Here is a 15,960-nt window from a genome sequence, read left to right as displayed (position 1 = left end):
CACAGGAGGCACCTGCAAGGGAAGGTGTTCCAGCTGTGTCCCATTGAGAGCAGACGACCCAGGACATGTCTCCTGGGTTAGCCTGGAGGTACCTTGGGGTTCCACCAAAAGAACTGACGGTAGTTTCTAGAGGAATCTTTGCTTTAGCTTCTGACCAAGATTATTTTCAGTTTGTGTATCACACCAAAGATGCTCAAATGTTGGCTTATTCACTGACGTCAAGGCATTTCCCATCAGTCAACTAAATGTTGCACTCTGGTTGCTTGAAGTAAAATAAAGCTAACAGTGAACAATCAAACCCACCACAATACTCTCCTGTTGTTCAGCTGTTGCCTTCACCACATTTCTTGATGCTCCCATTTCTTCAGGATCACCGCAGGCCTTAAATGTTCTGCTTTTGTCCCTTATCTCCACACAACTTTATCTTGTGGAGCATGTTGGAGCAGAATTTTCTTGAGTTCTTTGTTTTCCTATATGTTTCATGGGAACCCTACTTTGCAAAAATTAAAATCCTGGTGTCCTCAAGTTTTCCTACATGTGTATGAACACCTCTCATCTCATTGATGTGGTGACAGTAATGGTGGTCATTGTTTCAATTTCTTACACTCTTTAGCCAAACTGTCATGGTGCCTCTGTCAGTTCTCCTCCCCCTCCCATCTCTGCTTAGCCACTGATTCAACCCAGCTGCGTCCACTCATCTCATCACACCGCCAGACCTTCTTAAGGAGCTCCAGGACCAGTATTCATCGCCAGTTTGTTGCCCCTGATGGTGCTTATTCTGGTCTTCTCTAGGTCTCATGCTATGTACCTTATGCTCTCGCCTCACGAACCTTTGCCTTGTCTCCAGGACCTCCATACCCACGAGTGGACGCCAGAATCTCTAACTACCCAAGCTGAACCACATCTGTAGCTACTTACCTCACTTCAGAGCTTCGCCGAACCTCCAGCCACGTCACGAGCCATCGTCGAACCGCCAACCTCGTCACGAGCCTTCGCCAAACCTCAAGTCACGTCCCGGGCCCACGCCGAATCTCCAGCCTCGCCGCCTCCTTGCTACATCACTACATTAACTGCATTGGGTCTGCCTAGCATTGCTAGTCATGACACAAACTCTTGAAATGTTCTGTGTGTTTACTTTTGTTCTTTCTGTTCTCTTGTAATCATGTGTGGTGAGTCAGAAAGCTTAAAGTAGATTTCTCTCACGTTGGATCTCCCATGTGCACATGTAATGGAACTAAAGTCGTTATTTATTGTTTTCTGGTGGATGACAGTTTCATTGACGTAGCTGAGGCTATTAGCAGGTCTGTGGAGGATCTTATCTCATGAACTCTCCTCAATGAAAGCAATAACCCAGTTAAGTAAGTTAGATATATGTACGCTTAATGTTCCTGAAGACAGGAAAGCGGAGGAAGGAGAATGAGAGAGAAAGAGAGTTTGCCTTGGAAGAGAAAAAAGAAAAACTACAAATGAAATTTCCTGCAGCTGTGGTGCACTTTGATCCAACAGGAAGAGCTTGAAGCTCACAGCGTTACCACACAAGCCTCACAAATGAGATAGAAATGATTGGAATCTCCTGCAGATTAAAGCTCACGTTTGGTTTAACACAATCCTAAAATTTGGCGTCATCAGAAAAGCGTTATGATTAAAAGTGATGCCCATGTGTGCACACTCACATGAGTGTGTGTATTTAGCACAAAGCTGGATTTGTGGTTCCAATGTCAGAGGAGGAGTAAACATCCATTAAGATTATTTCATGTCTATTTTTAGCTGTGTATAGCAAAACGAAGGATAAATGGCATTATATCAATACTTCACTGATAGAGGGGAAATGTTGCTTTTTGACAGGGATGAAGTGTCTTCAAGAGTTCTCACATGCAAAGAGGTTAAATGGCATTCCAGAATGACACAAAGATTGGTTTGTTTTCTTTTTAATTTGCTGCAAAATACTTTAAAGAGGCACCACAGTTAGAAATTCCCAAATTCTTGTGCATGATAGTTTGATCTGCTCTAATTTCTTCCACTTCCAGTTATCAGATGGTTTTTTGGAGGGCAAAAAAAAATCCTACAGTGGTTTTCTTTGCATGGATGGCACTTGACAAACGGAAGGCAAAGAACAATCTATTCTTGCTGGATAGTTAAACCTGTAGGTCAGTTATGTAATTTCACTCAATTAGAACAAGAGCCTGAGTGACTTCATTTTAGGTATAGACAGAAAAAGCCATTCCACAAGGAGGAAAGAACTGCACAGTTTAGATTTAAGGAAGTGACACAGACACAAGAGCAGGGGCTGCAGTATGTGGTAAAACAAGTGATTTGCTTTGTGATAGGGTGATGTTTGTTATCTTTGTTTCTGGTTTTGCAATTTCAAGGACATGTGACAAACTGTATTTCAAGAAGGAGAGGTCTTGAAAGAGTTGATAATGAGGCAAGAATAGTCAGTAGGTGGTTGGGCTCTGGGCCGGAGACGTCTTCCATGTTTGTGTTGCCCTCATACCAAGTGAAGAGATCCGCTGATGGCGGTTAAGGCCAGACCGCGGCAAATAAAAGAGCCAGGAGGAGAACGGGGCAGAGGAGGGCCGGCAAAATTTCTGGAATGCGGATAAACAAACAGAAATTCGATTATGATTGGCTGTGAGGAAAGTAAGCACTTCAATTAGTGGTTCATAGTAAAGACCAATTGATTAGTGATGTGTGGAGTGATAAATAAGATAACCCAGCATACCTAAAGATGAGCTAGATCTTCCTTATTGAAATTGCACAAAAGCTTCAATTATGTCGTGTGCTTCACTGGTGACAAAAAGTGTTCAGTTAACATAAACACTTATCAGCTCTAAAGATCTGTTTTTATTCCATTTTTCTAATTCTATTTGTCAGCTAATTTCCAAATATTCTACTTCATTTATTTCTGTAGTTTTTGGCTTACTAATTTTTTCTACTCGTCACACCTGTTTTTGTTGGAAATCACTGCAGCTGTTCATTACTCACTGAATTGCCCTCAATGTATTTTATTCCATAAAGGATGATACTCGTACAGTATTCTTGCCAGTTACTTTTCAATTTTTTTAGTTCATGTTTGACATCCTTTTTTCTTTTCTTCGTTTGTTTTGCTTTGAAGTCCTTTTTTGTAGTTTGTGTAAAACTATTCCTGCCTTTGGTTTTCCCTCTTCTGGATATGTTTTGTATTAATAATTGCACAGATAAACAAATAAAGTGGGTGCAGGACAAAAACTATAAAATCTGGCTTTTTATTTACACTTACATCAAATACCTAAGTAGATTTCTACCTTACTTGACAGAGATCTAAATTATATTTTTCATGACGTGGAAAACTACATACACTGTCAAAACAATCGCACAATAATGGCGTCACATTTTGTTTTCCTAACATAAATGACATCCAATAAAAAAAGTTTGCCCAAAACCTCAGGATAACATCCAGGCAAAATATGTCACCATTTTCAATTCACAGACGGCAATGTCACCTGTAAAGGGTATGTTTTATAGATCTAAATAGAATATAAATGTGTCTCTGATGATGATAATAATATGAATATACCAATAAAGTCTAATATTTTCTTGTAACGTTGTAATGTTAAAGAATAAAAAAGAAAAGTTGCCAAGATTGATTTAAGGGTTTATATTGAACTTTCTTTCATCTCTAATGGATAACGGACTTATTTATTAAAATTTAGTAAAAAATTAAGTAGTTTTACAGTTCTAAAGGGTTGTTGTTGTTTCTTTCAGGTTTATTTGAAAAACTAGAAACAGCCTTGGTTTAGCTGGTTGCTGAAACTTTCCACATGTTTCTTTAAATTAATAACTATATAAAGTTTAAAAAGGGAAGTAAACATTTGAAAAGAGTCTGTAACTGCGTCTTTCTTTAAACACGCAAATAAATTAATTCAGAATAAATGTTACCACAGCGATTTTAGAACATCTGAAAGCTAAATAAAAACCTAAGTGCAAATTATTATGAGTATGCCTGAGAAAATGTGCACAAATGTGATTGTAGCGGAGCATCTGGAGAAATGTTTGCCTCCAAGAAAACTAAAAATAAAACCCTTTTATGTCTTCAAAAATGTACAAGTTACAAAATAATCCGTCCTGCAGGCTTCTTAGATTGCAAGACTGCATGTGAATAATTCATCTTAAACAAAAGGAGTATGAATGAATTCATTTAGTGTAGGTTGTCGAGTAACTAGATGTAATAATAAAAATAGGGCAGCACTAAGAATAACTGCTGCGAGTTTCATAACATCTCTGTGTGGGTTCCCGAGTCCTGCTGCCTCTTCGTTCACAAGAGAGACAAACACAGAGCCGGAGATGTAATTTACGTGGAAAAGTCGGAGGAAAAAGGAAAAAAAAAAAGATCAGAGATATTGAGGATTGCAGAAAGGTCACACTTAGAACGGAGAGGAAGGCTGTGCTGAAAATAGCAGCAGCTGGGTCATATGATAGGAGAATAAGGCATGAAACTAATTTAAGGCAGAATGAGACAAAGAGCTCAGTGCAGAAAGAGTTCATGTTTTTCTTTCAGAGCTCAATATCTGTAAAATCCCCTCCACCGTACTTAACCTGTAAAAAAAAAAGATTAATTATGCAGCTCTTTTAAGTCTCCCATGCATCTTTGGCTGTTTATCACCCTGCTTTTAGGACAGGAGAGACAAAAGCAGGGTGCATGTGAAAAGTGGATTCTGCAGACCCTGTTGAATATGGAGATGGAGAAAGGCTGCCTTGAAAATAATGGATATTTAACTCTTAGTTTGTACTGGTCAGACAAACAGGTTGTTATGCAACCTCTAGTAAAAGTTTTATCAATCGTAACAAGTTTAAAGACCCACTTTAATCATCTTTTGTAAAATCAGTGGTCTTTTAATTGTGATTATGTCATTTTTAGCCAAAATCAGAAAACTGGTGTTGTTTTCTACGATTTACTTTATGCAGAGCGGTAGTAGTTCCTCAGAAATTTGCCTCTGAGTTGTGGGTCGGACTTTTTGTGCGGAGGAACCCCGCTCCCTTCACCCCTTACTGCTCCTGATTCACAATCATTTGAATAAAGAAACACTCAGAAATGCATTTTTTAAGCCTAATTTTCCTGACACATGTCCTTCATCATCAGGAAAATGCTACAAGAACATTTTAAACACAACAAAAACACAATTTTCATCCGAAAGGGTTGATTTTATATATTTCTCTGGCAACATCTTGAATAATAATAACCACCCCCAAAAAAATGTGTTTAAAAAAGCCCAAGCCTCTATCAAACTAAGTTGTTGATCTAGAAACACATCATCAAGCTATTACTTTAGCTACAAAATGATATCTTTTTTATGAGGTGTAACTTCAAATCTGTGTGACATAAAAAAGCTTTTAGTTGCCAAAAATTGATCACCAAATCATTTTTTATTTGCTTTTTTCAAAACTTCTCTTGTTCTCAATGATTTTTTAAGTGTTTTTTATCAACTCATCAGCTTTGCAATCCTAAAGAAGTGTTTTAATAGTAGAAAGTGTTAAAAAAAACATTTTGGGTGTTCAATCGTGGTTTTCTTTGGAAGTTCTCATTCTCATGATCTTGATGTTGTGAGGATTGTTATTTTTGGTTTGGTTTTTGTCAGTCATGTTATGGTTTTCGAGTTGCCTTTGCCCGCATTCTGCAACGATCCTGCTTATATCTTGATACATTCTCGTTATCCTTGTCTGCTCTGTCTAGTTTCTATTCTCGGACCACAATTCTTACCAGCTCCCTATCCCCACCTTGCCTCTGCCTGCCAATCAGATTCAACAACAACGCTTCAGCCCTCGACTCACGCACCTCGCATTCTCTCTAGCCTTGGTACTTCCACCAACAAGCCTGGTCTTTTGGCACCTTCAGTTCCCTCGCAGATGTTATCTTTCTATATTTAACGTCAGGATTGCATTTTCTATTTGCTAACACGATGGTTTGGGTTTTACTGATGCTGTTTTAGTGCCAGTCTCTTCCAGCCATCCAACGAAATACTTATGGTGTCTGTTTCTCACACAGGAAGAAGACTGACTATCAAAGGAAAGAAACGCTGTGTACAGCAGGACTTTTTCTGATAAGAAACTGTATCTCAGATGGTCTTTCCCCTATACCTCACCAGATCATCAGAACATAGAAGAAGTACTGCAACGGATGCTCTTTGACCAAGATGAAGGTACTTGAGGCAATGAGACTCAATTTTACTTCTTGTAGGTTCCTGTAGATTTAAACATCAACTTCCATGTCCTCTGGATGACAGCATCATCAATGCAACCCAGGCATGAACCTCTTCTGGCTCCTATAGGTGTTGCATCAGAGTTGAAAGCCCCCACCCCTCCAGAGTTGGAGAGTTGGTCTGTCTCTATTAAAACAACCCAGTAATGAGGTTCCATTTATAGACGTATCACTTATATGATGTCAGTCCTCGGGTCAAGCCAACACACACACACATTTCCTGACTCAAGTCTCAGGGGCTCAGATTCCTGGAGAAGTTTTGCTTTCCTGATTTATTAATCCAGTAATTTGTTAGGGGTTCGTGTCGACCCAGATACGATAACTGTAACAGTTATATAATTGCTTTACTTCTATATTTTTAAAGGTGACTCTCCAGGACTTTCCTTGATATCGGCTGCTTTTATTATGACATAACAAGAACATAAAATGGTTTATTTTAAAATGAAAAACTGCAAAAAAAAGTTTTCATGTAACAGTTTATTGCCTGAAACACTAAAAAATATTCCCTAAAAAACTTTGACCAGTAAAAATAAAACCAAAATAAACCAAAAAACCCGGTTATGGTTTCTCTATTTATTTCTATACAGAAATTTGGATTTGACAACAATTTGTCAAATTCGCCGGTATGAGATGAGAATCTGCAGATTTGTTTTTTTATCCTAAACATTTAACAACAAAAACCAGGGTCACATTCAAGTTTCCCTCCCGCTTGACTGAACATTGGACTTGTAACCATCAATTAGAACTGACTGGTCCTCTCCTCCTAACAGGAACCGATTAAGAGTGTTTTACATTTATAACCTTAAATGAGTGTTATCCATCTTCTGATTTCTGTGTGCTTTGATTTCTTTTTCCGGTATATTTGAAATAATTGAGTGGTGTCCTTAGGGTAAGATGCCTCTCATTTCAAACCCCCAGAGGATGGCAATGTTCTGTGTTGGTTTGATTTCAGCATTATTGGTGACATGCATTTTGTGGTGTGAATTACCTTTTCAGGCCTGTGATAAGTCAGACCGTGTGTTATTATGACCGTTATGATTTCTCTTGCAGTGTTTGTTGCTGTTTTGGTTACCTGTGGATGTTGTTGTGTTCCTTGCATTTGTTGACTTGTTGTTCCCCTCATTTCCTCCACCATCCAGGACCTGAAGGTGATGATGCCCTTGTTGGCAGCAGGAGAAGGTCCTGGTGAGGAGGTGGAGGAGAACAAGGAGGATGTGGTGGCATTGAATCAGTTGTAATGTGGTCTTCTGTTGATTTGTTTGTATCTACTGCTCAGAGCGGAGCAGGGTCAGATCAGAAATGGAGCACTTCTTTACTGCAGATCCACCTGGCTCGCCTTCTGCAAAGGTTTGAACCTTTATGGAGACTATTGTGTTATTTTTCTTTTTTCTTTTCCCTCATCACATTAGGTTTTTGGCGTCCAACATCATCCGAATCTGGGAAGCCTTTATATGGGCGCAGCGTTTTATGTCATAACTAAAAATGATAAAAGTAAGTGTAAATTTTCAGAGATGTGCTTTTTTTTATTCTTGTAAAAAATGTGTAAATCTGACAATTAAAAAGACTATTAGAAATGTAATGACTTGAATTTATATTCACATAATTAACAATTGCTTTTTTTTGTTAGAGTAATGAAAAAAACAAAAACAAAAGAAACTTGGAGAAGGTGATGAGTTAACCATAACCTTCTCTAAATTTTAGTCATCATGACTATAACTGTCAAAATATGTTTATGATGTATAATGAAGGGAGTCTTTGCAGAACTATGAGTGGTATGCCACATTATTTCTATCACATTCACAGCCTGTTTCAGTTTATGTGGCTGTGACTTTAACAAGTTGCAGTGACCTGATCTTGATTCTGCTCTATTTAAAGGTTTGGTCATCTGTAATTTCTGACAAGTGCACTTCTCTGTGAGCAGAAAGACCCCAGAAAAATGAGGAAACGCTCAGATGAAAATAGGGGATTGGTGAAAAAAAAAAGAGATGTGAGAAATTATCTAGTAAACGAGTTTAGACATCTTTAACTTGACTTTTAAAGTTCACACTTATTTTTCATTTGAATATGAGGTAAGGATTGCCAACATAGCCTCTTATTTTGTGTCCATCTTTCTTCTAGGCCTCAGTGATGAAATTTATTTTTGAAAAGAAAATTATAGAAATACATATAGAAGTCTGAAACAATGAAAAAAAAAGCATTTACTCGTCTTCTTTGTCTTTCGCCTGCTCCATTTATGGGTCCCCACTGCCTCCAAGAAGCATATTTATTCAAAAACTGAAAAAAAAATATATATTTTCATAATTTTGTTTCAAGACATGTTATCTAAGAATCTGAGTGCCAATATCTGTTTCAGCCTACAGTAAGTAATGTAAGACAACCTTTTGCAGCTCTATTTTAAACATTCTGTTAATATGAATTTTTTACATTTGAAAAAAAAAATTACACCCAAAAAATAAAATAAATAAGATCAAATGTTCAATTCCACTCTGAAAAAGATCCGTCAAATGATCAGTGAAAGATTAGAAATTTAAACAATCTCAGCAATCTGACTTTTTAGAACTTATCACCTAATAAATCCAAGTTGATGCACAAACTCTCACAAAGATATTATCACTGACAAAAAAAGGTTAAGAAAATAATAATTACATACGCTTTATGCAGTGGCGCACCATGAATTACACACCTGGGCCTTCAGTAGTAGTCTGAATCACTCAACCCCTTGTTAGCCATTTTATGATGCAGAAACAAGGTTTGCACTGTATATTAAAAATTTCTGTTGCCACAATAAATGTCTCTAAATAAATTGAATAAACAAAAGTTTAAACAAATCTCTTTATGCAACTACAGCCAGCAAAAAACATTTAAAATAACCACATAAATTTGGAACATTATTTATTATGATATTCATCATTTCACTCATCGAAAAATCAGATTATTTGAAGACAAAATCCATCCTCCTCTTTTTCTTTAAAAACAGTATCGATTACCCTGTCATTTAGATTAGCGCGCTTCAATCCCATCAAGAAGTCCTTTTCTTTTGCCATCAAGGCCAGTGCTGAGAGCCGGGTCTGTCCAGTTGTGTTTCTGCGTAGGTTTTGATTCGCTTTAGAGCTGAAAATGTCCGCTCGACAGCCGCAGTGGACAGGGATGGTCAGCGCCAAACACACAAATCCAGCTGCTTCATGATCTCAATCAGATTTTTCTGATGAAGGAAGTCAAGGAGATCAGTGGCAGATTTTCCTGCTAAATCATATCCATGGCGTACAGTCAGCTCTGTTTTTAACTGAGACAGATCAAAAAGTGCTCCGCGGCTCTGTGTCTTACTGGGCATGGCTGCATGTGGGAAATTCTTCCCGTAATCCCTGAAACTTCAGGGTGCTGTCCAATCAGAAGGTCTGAATACTGTGACTTTGCCTAAGCCTGCTAGAGGACCCTGCTGACACCAACTCAAAATCTGATTGGTTGAAGGAAATGAATGTCCGACATTGATTTCACATCAGAGGGCCTGCAGAGCGGATAGTGAAGGCCTCTTTAGCTCTGACCCTGCCTGGCAACAAAGGACAGCTGAAATGCGATTGGTTAAATGTTCCAATATGAAAATACATGTCTGTCTGGAAGCAGCATAACCAGCATAAACACAATAAAAGGAATTTGACAGACGTTTTAGAATGATTTAAGGAGTATGCATGGACAACACATGATTAACACATGATTCAGATATTTCTTTGGCCATGATGATCCACCACTGGCTTTTTGTTATACTTTTTCACACTTTGGTACCACATTAAAACTGATTAAAATTTTTTTATAAAGTAGCTCAAAAATAATAATTGTTTCACAAAAGGATTAATTAATCTGAACAAAATATCATTATGAAAGTGAATAATGATTAGTGAATTTACAGCTTGTACTGGTAATTGACTGTCACAGCAGGTACATGTAGATTATTGTGACATTTTACACTTCTCATGTGGTTTATGATTAACTCTTCTTTATAGCCTTGAAAAATTAAGGTTCACCTTGTGTGCAGCGGTCGTAAACTGTGGTAAATGAATATGCTGAGCTTTTATATGACTGTAGACACCCCTCCCCTCATCTGAATCATCACATAAGATGGGCCTTTTATGGTTCAAAGAAAAGACGTCAGGAACAAACCTGTCACAACTATATGTATTTGGAGACATATATATATATTTCATACACTTATCTCTTTTAAGAGTTTTGATGGTAAGTTACAGATTGCAGCTTTCACTGTGTAGTGGCCGGACATAAAAACAATACTCAAGTTCAGTCCACAGAAAACTATAACTAGCTTGGAAAGTGCTTCACTGAAATCAGGTACAGCCTGAACAGAGAAGGATTACTACACCTTCACCATAAGTTTATTGTTATCATCTTCCTCAGCCACTCTAGACCTTTCATGAATGAAAAGATGAAGAGGTTTAGCTTGTTTCTATGTCACTCTGTCTATTGTACTGTAGTTAAAGTCTAAATATAGAAATGGCTCCTTTAACTAATTATAGTCTTTTTTTGGAAGCTGTAAGCCCTTATCATTTCAAGTGATCCTGAGACGAAAACAGTCCTTCATTACCTGCATGCAGAGTGAAGAGAACATGATGTCCAGAAATAAATGAGACACTCATGCTGCAGTATCTTGTTTTTGTCGGAGCAACTTACATTACAAGATTATGTTTTATGGAAAGATTTACGCTTTCGGTAATTCACTGGCAAAACGAAAATTTTGGCAAAACCAAAAATTTGTTTGGCATTTTTGAAAGAAACAACCTTTACACATTTGGTGATTTAAATTCAACTAAAATTTACTATGAAATCTTATTTTAAAAGCAAAACGTAAGCAGTTTTTTCTCCATTACTAAAAAGGATAAGACATTTAACTTGACTGGATTCAAAATGTGATTGTGCATTTTTTAGATAAAGTTGTAATGAATATTAAATAATTTCTTAAACCCAGCTCTAAAGACATTGTTGGTCTATCAATTGCTGCAAAAAATGACAGCCCTGACGTGTTGATGGGTGGTACTTTAGTGAACTCCTGGAGTTTTGCTGTGATATCGGGAACAATTCATGTTCCTAAAAAAATCCAATGAGGTAAGACCTCTAGTGATTGAACTTGGGTTTCCATTAAATCTGACTGATTTTATTGGATTGAGATCCAGTTAACACCTTAAGGCCGAGTAAACAGCCACTACGTATGTTTTGTGCATTCACCATGTATGACATTTCGGTCTTTTGTGTTTCTTGCGTTGGTCATTAGTTAATTATTGGTCGGTTGAGGATTACACAGTTTGCGAGTATTTTACCTAGTTTGTAAGTAACTGTTATGTAAATATTACGCAATTTGACACGATGCATGATTTTGGCCAGATGCATACACAAATTTCTGGCTATCCACTACCGTTTAACGTAGGTCTAATGCACTTTTCAAGCACGTACCACCTATGTATAACTTTTATATCGCGTATACAGCGCACATATCACGTTAAAATTAAGGAATTGACGCATGAATCACTAATGAATTGCATATAAACAGCGCAATAATCACGAACGGTTCATGTTCTACATTGATTTACGTGTTCTTTACGTGGTTCATTCGTACTTCTTCAGCGGTTTTACTGTGGTTCGTTTGTGATACATCTGTGAAAATTTCACTAAAAGACCACAACTTTTCTCACATTTTTCACATATATGACCAATTATCATCCATGCAATGTGTGCAGATTGTACGCAGTGGCTACGTGACATGGACTTTAAACCTTTTTGTTTTCAAACCACTGCTAAACCAGTTTAGGTTTTTGGAAAGCTCCTTTATCCTTCTGAAAGAATCTGGGGTCATCATGGAATGCTGTCTTCATAGAAGAAAGTGCACAGTCTACAGTATGATGGGAGGTATGATGGGAGGTACATGCATTGAATCAGACAACAATAGCCAACCTCGGCTCCCCAGCTACAATGACCGTCTCCCACTGATGACCTGGACGTCTTTTCATCACTGTCCTGTTCTTGGATCTCACTTATTTGGACAAATACTGACGACTGAAGACCAAAAACACTGGTCTTAGTGTAAGATTCATTCGTTTTTTTATTTTACAGAAAATTTATCCCATTGACAATTTTGTCAGCTAAAAAAAACCGTTGTGCTCCTGAAACTCCAAACGTACTTTTGGCTTTCTTAATTACGTAAGAAAAATATATTATTTTTGAAATGCTTGACATTAAGAATCTTGTTTCCAAAGCTGCAATTTTAAAGATGCATAAATACACACATCTAATCCCAATCCCACAGTTTCAGGCTTTTTTCAACTCACCTAATCCTTGCCTAATTTGGGTTTTTTTGTTTTTATATAAGGCAACATTTTCTCTTACCATCTAATAACTCCCACACATGCTGAAGAGATCCTCACTCTTATTCACCTTACCTGGCATAGCTAATCTGTTTACCATCATCGTTGTATTTTTGGATGCATTTTGTACAGAAAATAATGAAAAAAATTAACACAAAAGCAACATTTAAAAGAGAGCATTCATTCTTTGTGTGAGCTTTGACTAAGCTGCTTCAAAAACACATTTTTCAAAGCATCAATTTTCTATTTTGAATCCCTCAGTTCTCTATTTTTGGAGTTGTTGCTCTCATTGAACACAACACAGCAATTCAAAGGCCTTTCATTGGCCTTTGACAGAGACCTATAGTTAGTAGGAGCAAGGTAACAAACAAACGGGATTACTACATCTTTTACTTTTCAGTGGTCTGGCAACTGCTGTTTAGTTGAGCGAACAGGACGGATTTCTGTACTGTAATGGCAGGTTCTTGGGAAGACATCAAACTTTAAATGGCAACAGATTGGTGAGAGGTTAGCTCAATGTATTTACCGATTCCATTGCTGTGTTGTGACGCGATGTCTAAATCAAAGCAGTCATCATACTGTGCTTAGCCCCAAACATGCCTGTGTGATGTGTTTATAGGTAAATGTCATACAGAAGATATTCGTTCTACACATCCACGTGTCAACTCTTCTTTCTGTGCATCCAAGCCTAATGAAAATCATGCTTTTTATTTAAACTTTAAGCAAAAAGGGGACTTTAAAAAAAAGAAAACTGTACATTTTGTTGACGTTTATATTGTTTAATGGGTGAAAATCAAACTTTTATAAAACACTGATTGCATTCAACATACTTAATTTCCCTTATTTTTTTGCGAGTTTTATAGCTAGTATTTAGAACACAATGTCAAAATTAAATGTGTATAAAAACACATACGTGTGCTTCCTGCTTTATTTTGATTTAAGCTAGACATCTTCACTATTCAAGGGGACAAAGAAAATTCATTGATGACTTTAAATGATTAACTCAGTCAATTTAGACCACATCATCTAACTTCAGCTGCTCACAAGCAGCGATTACAGACTGCAATGTTGACTTTTTAGAAATATGTAGTTATCTTCCTTAGATTGTTTGTACCATCGCAGAATGCTTATTATAAAACCACAAGTTCTGGCTAAAAAAATATACAACACTGTTTATACACTTAAAGAAATTTTCAAAAAATCGTATCATCAAATTATTTTTTTTCTCCGATATTTTAGCTGATTCGTTAAGTGAAATTCTTTATTTAGGAAACTAACATTTTTTTAATCTACATTTAAAATGAATGTCAAGTGTGTCATAATTAGAAAAAAACTTTTTCTAAAAATCTATGGATGCTGTTTTTTTCATTTCCTGTGACACACGTGCAAGTTTTGTGGCATTCATTTGAATGAGGAGGTGTGTCAAAACTTTTTTTCTTTACTGTATATTGTAAACAAGATAATAATGACACTGTAGTGTCACTATTCTAAATATACAAAATATTTGGCACAATAACTTGATAATTTTTTTAACTTAAATTTGTTTATTTTTTTCTTGACTTAAAAAAAGTAAAGCTAACTTAAAAATGACTTCACTTTTAGGCAAAGCAGACCAACAAAGAAGTGCAGCATTACTTCAGAGTGAAGAGGAGACTGATGCTGTGTTTCCAGTAAAAACGTTAGGGGGAGACAGAGAGCCAAATGATGAGAGGCACTGAAGCGCATGCTCAAGTGTGCTGACTGGCAACTGGAAAAAAGCAACGATTTGTCTTTGGTGTACTGCTGCCCTCTGCTGGTCTAAATGTTGTATGTGGCTGGGGGTTCCTCTGTAGTTGTTACATTATGGGTAAATTTGCTATGCCTCACCATCAATTTTTGTCCTGTGATAAATCCATCCACAGCAGTGAGAGCAGTGATTTGACTGTGGCCTGTTATAGACTGGCAATCAGTGCAGCAGGAGCTTTGCTGCAGCTCTAAATTGGGTATAGTGTAGTGGACTTTAAATAAATGCTCTGAAAAGTAAGAATTCAAGGCTGATCAAAAATTCTGTTTGACCAAGCTACTTACAATGCTACCCACACAACTTTATGCAAATATAGGATGCAGGGATATTTCAAACCTAAGATTTCAAACAAAAACAAAACAATAATTGCACATTGCAATTAAAAATATCTGCACAACATGTAACAAGAATAACAGGGGAGAAACTAATCTGAAAAAGGAAATCTTAATCCATATTGCAAGAACCTCATTTTACATATTCTGAGAAGCATGTGTAGCTTTGCAGAGCACTTAAAAACAGCATTTGTAAAATTGTCCTGAGATTCACACATCTACAAAAAAACTACAAAACAAAAGTAAAACTTAAAGTATAATTGGATTTTTCGTATTTTTCCTGCACGGAAAAACAAACAAACAAACAAATGAACACAAAATGCAGGATACTCATAAAATAACTAAACACTACAATTAATTTTAGATCTCTAAGGAAGACAAAAAGTAGGGACAAGTAGGGTAAATGGACAAATATGTTCTTAACCCTTAGCAAAAAGTAGTCAATCTAAGTGTTCCACAAGTATTCCTAGTCTGTACTAAAGGTATGGCAGTGCACTAGAAGTTATATCTATAGGCTATTTTGTAAACTTAAAGTAATCCAATTTAGTCTGACGAAGCATACAGTTAGTTAGTATTCTTCCTATGGTAAATCTACATGGTCTATGATATACTTGCTATACTTATACTTAAACTCAAGTATACTTAATAACATAAACTTAAAGTGTACTATTATGTGCTGAGGGTAAACAGTAGTTGACTTATAAATCCCTATTATTATTGTTTTTGTCATCACAAAACAACTAAAGATTTGCCTTACCATTAAAACATTAAATAAAATGAGAATATAGAACAAAAAAAGAGAAAATGGCCTGAAAGTTAAAACAGAAATATTATTTTTTTCACTCAGTGTAGACATAATACTCTCCACAGTGTTGCATGTTATAATTAATGCAATCCCTATAATAATTCTGACAGAAAATGCTAAAATAAACAGTTGCCAAAAACATTTCGGCAGAAAATCAAAATATTCTCGACAATATTGTTAATTCTGTGTTTTTGAAAACCAAACTTGTTGGCCAACCAAAAACGCTCCCTGGAAAAACATCATCAGAAGAAGTGTTCAAAAACAGCAGTTTAAAAATAGTTTAAAATTTCAACAAATATATCAAAGTCCTGGAGGAATAAAAATTGGAATTTTGATGAATCAAGAAAAAAATTGAATCATCTAATCATTTGTTTATTTGATCTAGATACAAAATTAGACTGCACTTTTGATTTTTACTGCTTTACCAGCAAATAACTGTAACA

The sequence above is a fragment of the Oryzias latipes genome, chromosome 12, assembly GCF_002234675.1.
Source record: "Oryzias latipes chromosome 12, ASM223467v1".
In the NCBI taxonomy this organism is placed as follows: domain Eukaryota; kingdom Metazoa; phylum Chordata; class Actinopteri; order Beloniformes; family Adrianichthyidae; genus Oryzias; species Oryzias latipes.
This window is presented reverse-complemented; position numbering follows the sequence as displayed.